At 34.0% G+C, this 12,953-nt stretch overlaps 1 long non-coding RNA gene across 1 annotated transcript; it reads left to right on the top strand.

The window, feature by feature from the left end:
* The first annotated feature begins 8,519 nt into the window (after nucleotides 1-8,519).
* On the top strand, nucleotides 8,520-9,360 carry LOC143253869 (uncharacterized). Its single transcript, XR_013029878.1, has 2 exons — nucleotides 8,520-8,568; nucleotides 9,005-9,360. It is a non-coding gene; the product is annotated as an uncharacterized LOC143253869 (long non-coding RNA).
* Nucleotides 9,361-12,953: the final 3,593 nt, after the last annotated feature.

Genomic DNA, 12,953 nt, shown 5'->3' on the forward strand with positions numbered 1-12,953 from the left:
AAAGAAAGACTAAATGAGCCTAATATTTCTACCCATAGTTATACAGAAACATCAGAAAATTCTAGGCATTTGAAAACTAACAGACATCTTATATTCTGTACACCTAACCAGGTTATTACCAAACCAGTGCTACTAATAAAGGATCAAAACGTAGAAATCAAATCATATTTATTGCAGGCCTAAAATATTGAATACGAAGGAAAATCTTGTTCAGCATCTCGTTACGATCCAGCAGATATGTTTCTTTAATAAATGTATCTCAGACAAAACAAAAATTACGAAAAGTCTTGACATATTTTTCTAAAGAAATGCATCTCTGTTTCGTAATTCATTAAATATGTTTTCTCTTTGTTATTTCCAATGGTTCACAGATATACACTGCTGGCCAAAATCTTAAGGCCAATGAACATATAGAAAAAATATGCATTTTGCGTTCTTAGACTCAACCACTTACTTGAGTAAAGCTTTGAAAGATGAAAATAAGAAAAGGGAAAATAAAAACAACTTTTTTAGCATTTAATAGGGAAAATGTGAACAAAATTAAATTAGCCTAAATACTTGCTGGTCAAAAGTATAGTCAAAAGACTATACTGAAACGAAGCGTTAATCGGTAAACACGTAACGAAATTCAGTCATTTGTGTTCAAGCATTAGCATTCTCAGCATCTAACACTAATATCTCCTGTGTTATATTGGGTAAAAACATGGCAAAGGCTAAAAAGTTGACAGAGTTTGAACATGGCAGGAGTGTCGAACTGCAAAAGCAAGGTCTCTTTCAACGTGCCATCACTGATGAGATTAGGCGTAGTTAAACTGCTGTTGCAAATTTCTTAAAATACGCTGAGGGATTCCGGAACGAGAATTTCAAGTGGTCGGCTCAAGAAAATTTCGTTGGCGTTGAGCAAGAGGATTCGACGGGTTGTACGGCAAAACACCGGCCGATCGTCGAACCAGATTAAGGTCCTTACGGATGTAGAATGCAGCTCAAGAACAATAAGACGACATCTATGAGAGAAAGGCTTCAAAAACCATAAACGTCTTCAAAGGCCACGCCTCGTTTCACACCACGAAACACATTGGTTAAACTTTGCTGAGAAGCACCAAATATGGGACGTAGAAAAGTGGACGAAGGTTTTGTTCTTTGATGAGAAAAAAATTTAACCTCGATGCCTCAGATGGGTTCCAACGTAACTGGCACGATAAGGATATCCAACCAGAGACATTTTCTACACGACACAGTGGAGGAGGTTCCATCATGATCTGGGGTGCTTTCTTCTTCCATAGAGCATTGGAGCTTCATGTTATACAGGGGCGTAAAACAGCAGCTGGCGACATTGGCTTGTTCAAGAGAGCATCCTTATTGACTGAAGGTCCTCACTTCTGTGGAAATGACTGGATCTTTTAGTAGAACAACGCTGTAATCCACAATGCCCGCAGGACAAAGGACTTTTTCATGGCGAATAACGTGTTTCTTTTGGGCCATCCAGCGTGTTCGCTCGAATTGAACCCCATTGAAAATGTTTTGGGGTGGATGGCAAGGGAAGTCTATAGAAATAATTGACGTCAATTCCAAACAGTGCATGATCTCCGTGAAGCCATCTTCACCACTTGGAATAACATTCGAGCCAGCCTTCTGCAAACGCTTACATCGACCATGTTAAAGCCAATGTTTGAAGTTATTCGTAATGACGACCGTGCAATTATACTGAGACCTCTTGTTGGGCATTTAGGGTTAGGTCATACGATGTTTATATTATTTCAAGGTTTAATGTCAGTGCTCAAGTTATTAGAGAGGTTAAATATTTCGTTAGAAATTTCTGGCATAAAATGGTATGTCGGTAGAAGGGCCAGGGATTAATATAATATATTGTAAGTGTTTGCCCTTTAATAAAAGTGAGGTAACTGTTAATTTTAAGTTACAATAATAACAGTTTTGAACTTATGATGATGTCATACCAAAGGTTGATACGATGTAGTTATTAAAATTCATAATCTACCTAGAGTAGAAGTTGTTGTTATTGTATTTTGAATTTAATTATTTAGTAAAGTAGATTCCTTACTAGATGTGAAAATTAGTTTAGATGCTATTTAATTATGTATAAATCAGCATTTTTCATTTTATTTTAGAGGAGTCTAAAGTAATCACTAACATCCAGTGCGACCTACAAGAAAAGTCAATTCCTCCAGAGGTTGTGATAACCAAAAGGTATGCATTCTGAAGTAAATCCTGACTCTTAGCTCAAGTGGTTGTCAAGGCGCTCTACTCACAATCTGCGAGACGCTGATTTGAACTGTCGTCACACCAAACGCACTCACCCATTTAGCCATGGGGAAGGACTAAAATATGACGGTCAATGTCTCAATTCGTTGATAAAAGAGCAACCGAATTGTTGTCGTTTGTTGGTGTTGACTAGGTGTCTTCTCGCTAGTCTATAACTGCTCAAAAAGTTAGCGCAGAGAGCCCACGTGTTGTTTTGCGCAAAATTCAAAACAATCCAAGGAAAATTTAGCAGTTAATACCTCATGAAAACTAACTCAGTGTCGAACAAACTTTTTAAAGCTATAAAATATTACGTGTTTTTCTTAATCAAATAGGCCCGGCATGGCCAAGCGTGTTGAGGAGTGCGACTCGTAATCTGAGGGTCGCGGGTTCGCATCCCGCTCGCGCCAAACATGCTCGCCATTTCAGCCGTGGGGGCGTTATAATGTAACGGTCAACCCCACTATTCGTTGGTAAAAGAGTAACTCAAGAGTTGGCGATGGATGGTGATGACTAGCTGCCTTCCCTCTAGTCTTACACTGCTAAATTAGGAGCGGCTAGTACAGATAGCCCTCGAGTAGCTTTGTGCGAAATTCAAAAAGAAACAAACAAACTTAATCAAATAGGACGCAAGCGGTTTTGGAAAAATATATAGCAGTTCATGTTCGTAATCTGAGGATCGCGGGTTCAAATCCCGGTCGCACCGAACATACTTGCTCTTTCAGTCGTGGGGGCGTTATAGCGTAACTGTCAATCCCACTATTACTTGGTAAGAGAGTAGCCCAAGAGTTGGCTGTGGGTGGTGATGACAAGCTGCCCTCAGTCTAGTCTTAACTGCTAAATTAGGGACGGCTAGCACACATAACCCTCCAGTAGCTTTGTGCGAAATTAAAACACAATCAAAACAAAACTTTGCTCCTTTGCCGCTAGGCTAAAGCTAGTTAAACGCTACTTGTCATACATCATCTTTATTGTCAACAACTTCTAGAGTCGTTTTCACTTATCATTTTTCTTTTGGGCCCTTAATTCTTGTATTTTTGAATCAAGGAGAGAAATTTGGTAAATATATTTTACGTGACCCTGAAATAACCATACCAAATTTATTCGGTATTTATGCCACCTATCAATATAGAATAATATGTAAATATCAATACATCTGCTATACCCAAAGTTATCGAGGTCTTTCGTGTAATACCAGAACAATACAGTTTGTCTAGATACGGCAGATCGTGTAGTTGTTGAAACACCATTCATACTGTCTGAACAATAATTGTTTTAGTGTGAATTGTAATATTTATTAAATATATTTAATTTATTATCCTTTAACGCTAAAGTACCGATTTATCAATATAACACTGTTTATTTAAATAAATATTGATCTCCTCTCATACACTTCATTTTTGTTAAATGTACTATGACAAATTCATTATTTGTAATTATTGCTTCTATTACAGTGACTTTGTCCCGTACAACTCAAAGGGCAAAATGTCATCACTTAAAAAGCAGATCAAGGACGGTCTCCGAAATACCTTCAGTCGTAAACACGTGTATAACGTTTATAAAGAGGAGAAAAGAACAATCAAAGAAGATCCGATCACCCTGATTTCTTTCAGCTGTAAGCATGTGAATAATGTATTTGAAGAGGAGAACGAAAGAACAATCAAAGAAGATCCGATCATCCAGACTGACTCCGGGTGTCACAATTCGTTTCTTGTTTTATGGTTTAAATACGATACCAAATTTTAATATTGCATGTACTCAAAGTAATCATTGCATTAGAAAAAGCAAGTTTTAATACATGATCTGACTGGACTTATCACATCTTACGGCTCTCTCAGAAACATACATTTCTTATTACGTATATCTGTATAAAAAATTTTCACAATATACAGTTTAGACGAAGGATAAGCACTAAACCATTCAGGATAAGTGACTTTGTGGAGAACGTTGTGTGCCTTTTGTATATTTTTCTCATACTAGTGAAAGTTATACTGACTATTTAACTCTATTTTACCTAGTGAAATGACAATAATTTGTTAGCGGCCAAGTTAGTACTGAAAAAGGGCCTCAGTGTAATAATCATTATCTTATCCATAAAATGGTCCCAGTATTGTTTCCGGGTCACTAGTTATCTTAAAAAAATACTTATGTGATTAAATGTCTAGAGGGAGAATAACTTGAACATCCAATGGATATTTAATAGACGTTTTTCTATTCTTTTATCAGACTTTCGTACATTTTGACACGAATATTCTCTGGTTAAAAATTGAGAGTTCATAAATTTCCAACTCTCCTGAATATTCCCTCAGTAGCTTGATACCGATATTTTTAATTAATGATTATTCCACATTCACATGGGCTAAATGACAAGCCAGGATAACCTTAACGTTTGTAATTCTAAACAACTGACCAACCACTCGGCAGAATTCACTGTCATTAGAAACTTTACTCAGCTCTTAGAATCGAATAACGGGGCCGACTGTTATTCCTTCAACGCGAGCATAAACAAAATTACTGACTGTCTTTAGCTACATTGTGGCTCGAATTTTAGACATTGAGAAACACAACCCTGCACAATGAATGTCAGGCACTGTTGGTTGGTCCAAGTGGAATATAGTAAGTATAAATTAATGTTAACTTTTAATCTCAGTGAGGATCTGTTTGAAAGAAGCATGTTGTTTAGATGTGAAAAATGCAATTGTTTTTAACATAACTTTTGGATAATCGACCATTTCTAATTTAAATTACATTTTATAGTAAACTTGCATGGAGTTCGTGGGACTTCTTTTAATATCCATGTTGTGGTTTTTATGTTTCTTACAATCATTCGCGTGGCATGATAGTAATTGGATGTCTTAACTTTTCAACTTATATTGATTTAAAAGAGAAACAACAATCGCTACTTTAACTATATTTTTTTTTCTCCCACGTGACGTATCAAACCACACTCCAGTTACAAAAATTGTGATGATGCTGACATAAATAACAAACCTATCCTCGATTACACGTGTGGTCGACTGGTTGGTTTTGAACGAGATGGAGCACAGATTGTAGAGGTGATAAAACCTCTTTATAAACCATACGGATTTTATATAGCTAAGGGAAGGATGAGAAACAGCAAAGGCAAGCAGCTTCTTGTTTGTATCAGAATTGTTATTATTATTATAACCGTAAAAGAGGACCAAGATCGCTTGTTTTAAACATTTACATCACTATACAGTAGTGTGTTCTCTGTCTATCACTTTGTTAGTGTACACTAAAATGATATTACATAAAGGACGCTTAACACTGCAATTTGCACATGCCATGAATCACAAGAATAATTATACAATCTGCAGGATACAACATAGCATGCTATATGAACTTGAAAAGCAACAAATAAAAATATTTGTTACCCTTCATTTTGTTTCTATCGGTTCTTGAAACAAAACACGTTAGAGGATCCTTTACCAAGCATCTAGTTTATTAATATCTTTCGCGAATGCAAATCTAACCAAAGATGAAAGTATTATGTGTTCAATTTATTATTTTCATGTTTATTCATTATAGGAAAAACAAAGTTATCGTGACTATTTTTGTAGCATAACCGTACAGAATATACGATAACTGTTAATTCCAAATTACAATAACAACAATTTGGAACTCGTGATGATGTCTCATCAACGGTCGCGTGAGTGTTTTCTTATACCAAAGTCACATCGGGTTATCTGCTGAGCCCACCGAGAGGAATCGAACCCCTAATTTTAGCGTTATAAATCTATAGACATACTGCTGTACTAGCGTGTAGCACCATCAAAAATCGCAATGATGTCTTCATTAAAAGTCAGAATTAACCTCATTGTGAAGTTGCATATTATTGTATTTTGAATTTATTTATTTAGTTTAGAAGATTCCTTACTAGATGTCAAGGTAAAGTTAGTTCAGACACAATTTAATTCTTGAAGAAATCAGCATTTTTATTTTATTTTATTTTATTTAAGAGAAAAGTAAAAATTATTTAAATAATTGATTTCTTTTGAAATCATATATAGATGTTTTTTCATCGTAACTGAAACGATTTTATCTTCACGTTTTTAAATTTTACTTTATTAGTTTTACTCTTTTGAGGTTTGAAAAATAAAGTTTGTATAATAGTCATGGTGGCCAGAGTGCAGACAAACACTTGGTAAGACTAAACATGCGCACACACAAACTGATTTACACCAAATTGTCGTAACAGATTGATTAATTTATGTTTTAGCATATATTTCACTCAAAGCCACATACAGGATATCTCCGCATAGCAGTTTCAAATTTTAAACTGATAAACTATAAGGAAGTTAGTTACTAAATATCATCCACCACCAACTCTTTGCTGACAGAATAAGTAGTATTTGACTGTCACTTTTAAAGCATAACCAGATTGGGAAATCCTACTTATAGAAAATGATAAAGAGTATTAAGAAAACAAAACAGCAGTTTAACCAACCGTAAATGTCGAATCATTAACGACAATAAGATAAGTTAATGGAAGAAAGATTTTAATTGGTTAACGCAAAATAATTTTTAGAGCATTTTGTCTCCATCTACGGACAATATTTTTTTCAAGCTATTTCGTATTCTTGTCTAACCTCACCAACATCGTTCAACAAAGTAACTTAGATATTATTAGATAAATTTTAGTCGGGTAGATAGACGCACTAACAAAGAAAAATCACTACAAAGATCTTACAATTCATGTATATATATTATATTAATAGTTTCAGGAGTGTTCGTAACTCGGATGCGAGATTACCAAACATTAATTTCACTCGCTCGGATTTTCGATCCTGGTGATGACATTTTAGAGATAGATGGAGCCAGTGTAAAAGATAAAACATCATGGAAATAAACAACTTAATAGTGAAAAAGAATAAAATATTCTTGAAAACTCTACCTCGTTCAAATCGGAAAGATAAGTAAAATATATATAACAGCTCTTCATGACTCTTGAAATAAAAATGTATCTCTGAACAGCTGGTATGGGTATTAACACTTTTATTGATAAGCAGAGAATAACGTTTCGACCTTCCCAGGTCATCTTCAGGTTTATAAAGTGAGTTTCCAACTGATTGTTGCTGGACACGTCTTAGAGACAAGAGTATAAATGGGTATGGGATTGATGCACACCCCAAGCAACCAATTCGCACCCCTTATGTAATTCACTTCCACCAAAACTAACCTTATGTTCAATGACCAGATCTACCGACAAATAAATGGATTAAGTTTGGGAATCCCGTGTTACCAGTTCTGGGCATTTTTATGACACGGATTGAATCACAAGCGATCAATTCAGCCTTACACCAACCACTATGCTGATACAGGTATGTTGATGATACAATTGATGGATTCATATCCACAGAATGCACACAAAGTACTTAAATAACGTTAACTCGATACACATTAAGTTCACCCGTGAACAGGAAAACACTAACCAAATCGCATTTATTAACCTCAAGATCACTAGAACTGATACACAATTCAAAACAAATCCGTTGAAAAATCACCCATACTGGATTATACATTCCCTGGGACTCAGCAAATGAAACAAAACAAAAACTCAGCATATTAAGAAACCAAATAAACACAGCCACAAAACTATGTTGATCCGATAAAATTAACACAATAAAAACACTTCATCAAAATCAAACAATATCCTTAAGAAACCGTGGAAAAAATTATATGCACACACACCTATACCAACAACAAACAAACAATAATAAACCCCAAGATACAACAAGCTACAAAACCGTATATTGCTGCATACAATATGTTCCCGACATCAGCGAAAAAATAACCAACATTTGGAAAAAAAAACTTATAACAAAACACAACATTTCAGTAAACACCAAATTTATTCGAAAACCAGGTGCAAAACTAAAGTCCATACTATGTAAAAACTACACTGACAAACACAACACCAACATATATAATTTATAAAACACAATGCAACAACTACCACGACTTCTATATTGGAGAAACAAACAGAAAAATGGAAACTAGATTCAGAGAATACAAAAAAAAAAAACGCCTTCATATGTTTTTGAATACTGCAAATCGAATATACACAACAAACCATAGAAAACTACCAGATACTAAGTAGGGAAACAAATATAAACAAACGAAAAATCAAAATAGCCCTACTTATACAAAATCTAAAACCAAAATTAAACTAATGTAAACGAACACCTTCATACCTTTTTCAATCAATAACCTAACATCCAATTGCATTGCCCCCTACAATCCCATACCCGTTTATACTCTCGTCTCTGTGACACGTTTCTTTCAATGGTGAGTTGCAAACTCTTTTTGTTAACCTGAAGATGACTAAGGAAGATATAAACGTTGTTCTCTGCTCATCAATAAATGTGTTAATACCCATATATATACCAGCCCTTCTGTGATACATACATAAGAACTATGAATAACATTTTTGTTGTATATAGTATTCATCTATGTATTTATATATACTACGTTTTTAGATTAGTATTGTAAAATAGTAAATTAATAAAAGCTTAAATTGTATTCTTTATATTGTATTAAATGTATTGTATAAAATTTTGTGTTGGATTTTATCATAACTTTCTTATTTTTTGTAGGGATGTTCAACGATGTTTATTATTGTAAAATAATAAATTAATAAATTTATTGTATTTATATTTATTAAATTGTATTCTTTATATTGTATTAAATGTATTGTACAAAATTTTGTGTTGGATTTTATTAGTGAAAAGATGGACTAAGAACCCGAAGAATTCTGAACAGACTAGTTATAAAAGAATCAATCCAGGAAAAGATATAATTTCTGCACAAAGCTTCGCTGAAGAAAACAGTTTCTTAGCCCCGACAGACGGTTCGATTTAAAAATTTAACTGTTATTAGATACCTGGTTCAGGTGTCATTAGTTGTAAATCCCTCAACAAATATGCAACGAACATTAGCATATCAAATTATATAATCCTGAACTGATCACAAGAATACTTATTAAGAAGAATCTCTTATTTCTTACTTTACCTTACCTCATAAATTTCTATTTTTACATTTTACTTACTGTTATAATAATGAATAAAGAAAAGTATACAACTTGGTCTTTTTCTTTTTTTTTTTGCTATCATAAAACATGAGCTTACTTTTTTATATATTAGTGGTATTCATGCAATAAATAATGCTTTATGTAATTAAACACACAGAAAACACTGTCCAATAAATATGATAATTTCTGGATTTCTGACTCTGCAATAATATCCTTAAAGAAATTCAGCTAAACTTTCCAGTGTAATATCAAATGACTAAACAGGCAGTTTTGTAAAGAAAACAACAAACTTGATCATTTGATATATTAAAACTGTAGCTCTCTCTTAGGTATAAATAATATTGTGTGAAACATTAAAGAGAACTATTGGTATTTGTGAAAGATGAAATGCAATAGGTGAGTCTGATTAACCAGTTTATGTTTTGTAGAATAATAACAATGAGAGATATAAACATTATAATTTGTTTATATTTTAATGAGAAATCTATGTTAAATTTCTTATTTTTTGAAGGGATGTTCAATGAATTAGAGAAGAGAAAAGACCGAGAGATCAAATGTCAGAATTCTAATACCAGGGAAATTTATGATTTTTTTAAACACTTCTTTTTAAGAACAAGAACTTAAAACTAATATAATATTAAAATTGTGTTCGCTAACTATGTTTTTATACCAAGTTTATCTGTGTATATTGATAATAAAGTCGTTGATTTAAAATTTAAACATAACTCTGTAAAACATTGCGACATGTACACCTAGAGTTACAGGATGTAAAAGGGCTAACAAAGTAAATACCTTTAAACACAATTGTCATGAAAGTATTACATTTGAACACGTTCTCCAAGAACATTCAATAATAATATTAGAAAATTTACTTTAATTATCACAATTTTTTGGTTGTCAGGAGGTAGTTCAAATTGACCAACGGTGTACAGAGAAAATAACAGATAAAATATAGTTTTACTAAAAAACAAACAATTGTATTTAAGAGGTTTTGTAGATAAAGTAAATAAAAGTTGAGATTTTCAGATGAAGAAGATTCTTTTCAATCTTAACATTCACATCACTTTCCTCACAGCCTAGTGACAAAAGTACTCAATATATTCACAGAAAAATTGTTTTTTAGTTTATTACAAATATGTCACTTAAATATTTTCTTTTTTTATGTGAAACACTTATTTTCTGAAAGTCTGTCAAGGTTCTTGAAGATATATTTACTGCATTAACAGTTAGTATCAAAACTATAAACAAGTAAACACAAAGATGTAATGTGGAAAGTCAACCAAACCCATGTTGAGACAGCTAAATCTATACAAGCTTTCCATTTACAACAGCCAAGAGAAAACTGCATTTTGTATGTTAACCACTGAAATGAAACTGGTTAAATATGTGAACTATAAATTAGTGCACCATGTCTTACATCACTTGATTATCTGTACTCTAGAATACTGCCATGAAGTGGTTAAATATCTGAAGTATCAATTAGGGTACTATGACTTTAACTTGTATGTATTGTTAACATTTAAGTAATTCAAGTTCAAAACCAGTTCCATTAATCAAATATTAGCTTCAGCACATACGTTAAGTGGGAATTGTTGTGAAGGATACTACAAGTTTCAACAAGTGTGAAGCTTCTGAAAGAAATGAGAAGTGTTCTTCAAAAAGTAAACATTTAGTAACATACATGGTGAACACAGTATGGTTGAAATACTATTATGATATACTCATCTAATTCTTGAAACTGTGGAACTAGATACAGCATGTAGTATTTAAAAATGTAACAGACCTATTCCTAATATCCCATGGTAAGTATAATTAATTATAATCACACATTGCTAGCATTTACATCATAACAACCAAAGTGAACCTGATACTGAGTTAGTTAACAATACTGACAATGAAAGAATTAGTTACTTTATAAGAGAGAATAGATGACTTTTTAATAAAACTGTTATACAATCGGTTGACAAGACTGACATTTAAGAATTTTAATACCTCAGAGAACAGTATGATAGAAAACTGGTGGTAAATAAAGGTATAAAATATTGACACAAACTTGTTACTCAATCAAGCAAAAAGAGTGACAAAAAATTTAATACTGTATCAATAGACAAAACTGATAGAATAACTGGTGAAAAGATTGATAAAGAAAACTGGTTCACAGTTGGAACAAGTGTGCCAATAAACAACGCAAGTACTTTAGAAGACAGTGTGGTTTAAATTAAAGAAATCTGGTCCTGAATCAGGTGAGAAAAACTAGTGTCAATCACCTGAAGTTGGTCTTTCCAGTCCTGGATCCGAATTATTTGATGTTATGGCCATTTTCAAAAAGGAAAGTAATAAAAAGGTTTTAAAAGACTTGTAGCAAAATTATACTAATAACTCACCAAGATGGCTGACGGGTAGTTTAAACAGCAGCGTTAGTCACCTGAAGTTGGCCTTTCTAGTCCTGCTTTCGAGTTATTTAACGTTATGGCCATTTTCTAATTCCAATCGAGCTAGATGGACTTTGATCCTTAAAAGGGAATCACATTAAAAAAGGTCTTATGTATACATTAAAAAGATTAATGACCCTTAAAAAACTAAAAACATTACCAAGGTGGACAGTGTCACCATCACCAATAACTCTGTCTAACGTTATGGACATGTTTAAAATGGTGCCGTCGTTGAGAGTCGTAACAACGGCAAGAAAGTAAAATGTGGCTCATTGTGACCTGAGTGTTACACAGACTACACACTAGTGCATCAGTTACAGGTAAAAGAAAACGATGAAATAAAAACTGTGACCAATGTGTAGTCTAGTTAGAACAACTTCTTCTTTCCGATCCGCACTGAGGCAATACGGCCAAAGTCCAATATGGGGTTTTATTTGGAAAAGCTCGTTGTCGCGTTGCTCACTACAAGTTGACTGCCAGCTGGCACGGAGCCGAGCCTTGAATACAGGGCCATAGTTCATGTATGGAACAGACACAGCGTTGATAGTGCCAAAGAAGATAGATTTAGCTGCGGTGTCGGCGAGCTCGTTCCCGCGAATACCAACGTAGCCCGGTATCGAGTAAAACTGGATAGAAGTAGATGTTAAAGAGAAATGGACCAGTCGGTTTTGAATATCGACGAGAACAGGGTGAGAACTAACATAAAGCGATAACAGGGTCAGTGGAGAACTAAGTGAGTCAGTATATATACTGCAGTTTGAGTGCTGCTTAGCTTCTATGTGATCCATGGCAAGAGAAATGGCGTACAGTTCAGCAGTGAACAAAGGAGCTGTAGAGGGGATTCTGTGTGCAACCACCGAAATACAACAAACACTTCCGATTGGAAATATTGTCTGCTATTCGCAGATGACTTAAAGACTGTAAGAAGCAATGGTGGGATAGGACGACCAAAGGATACACCAATGTTACCGAAGGACAAATCCAATTCATCCAGCTGCACCTGGATACAAAGGCCAAAAGGAGCAATGGTAGATCGTCTGTTCTGAAGATAGTAAGGCCCACCGAGGAAAAAAAAACACAACCTCAGATGGGATGCTTTGGTAAGGCACGAAGTCTCTAAGCAAATTGTAAAGATAGTTGCAAATGGTGGAGGTGCAAAGAAGATTCATGAGACTCTTTGGAGGATCCATAATAAAAAAGGGAAATTTCAG

This window comes from Tachypleus tridentatus, chromosome 6, assembly GCF_004210375.1.
Source record: "Tachypleus tridentatus isolate NWPU-2018 chromosome 6, ASM421037v1, whole genome shotgun sequence".
In the NCBI taxonomy this organism is placed as follows: Eukaryota; Metazoa; Arthropoda; class Merostomata; order Xiphosura; family Limulidae; genus Tachypleus; species Tachypleus tridentatus.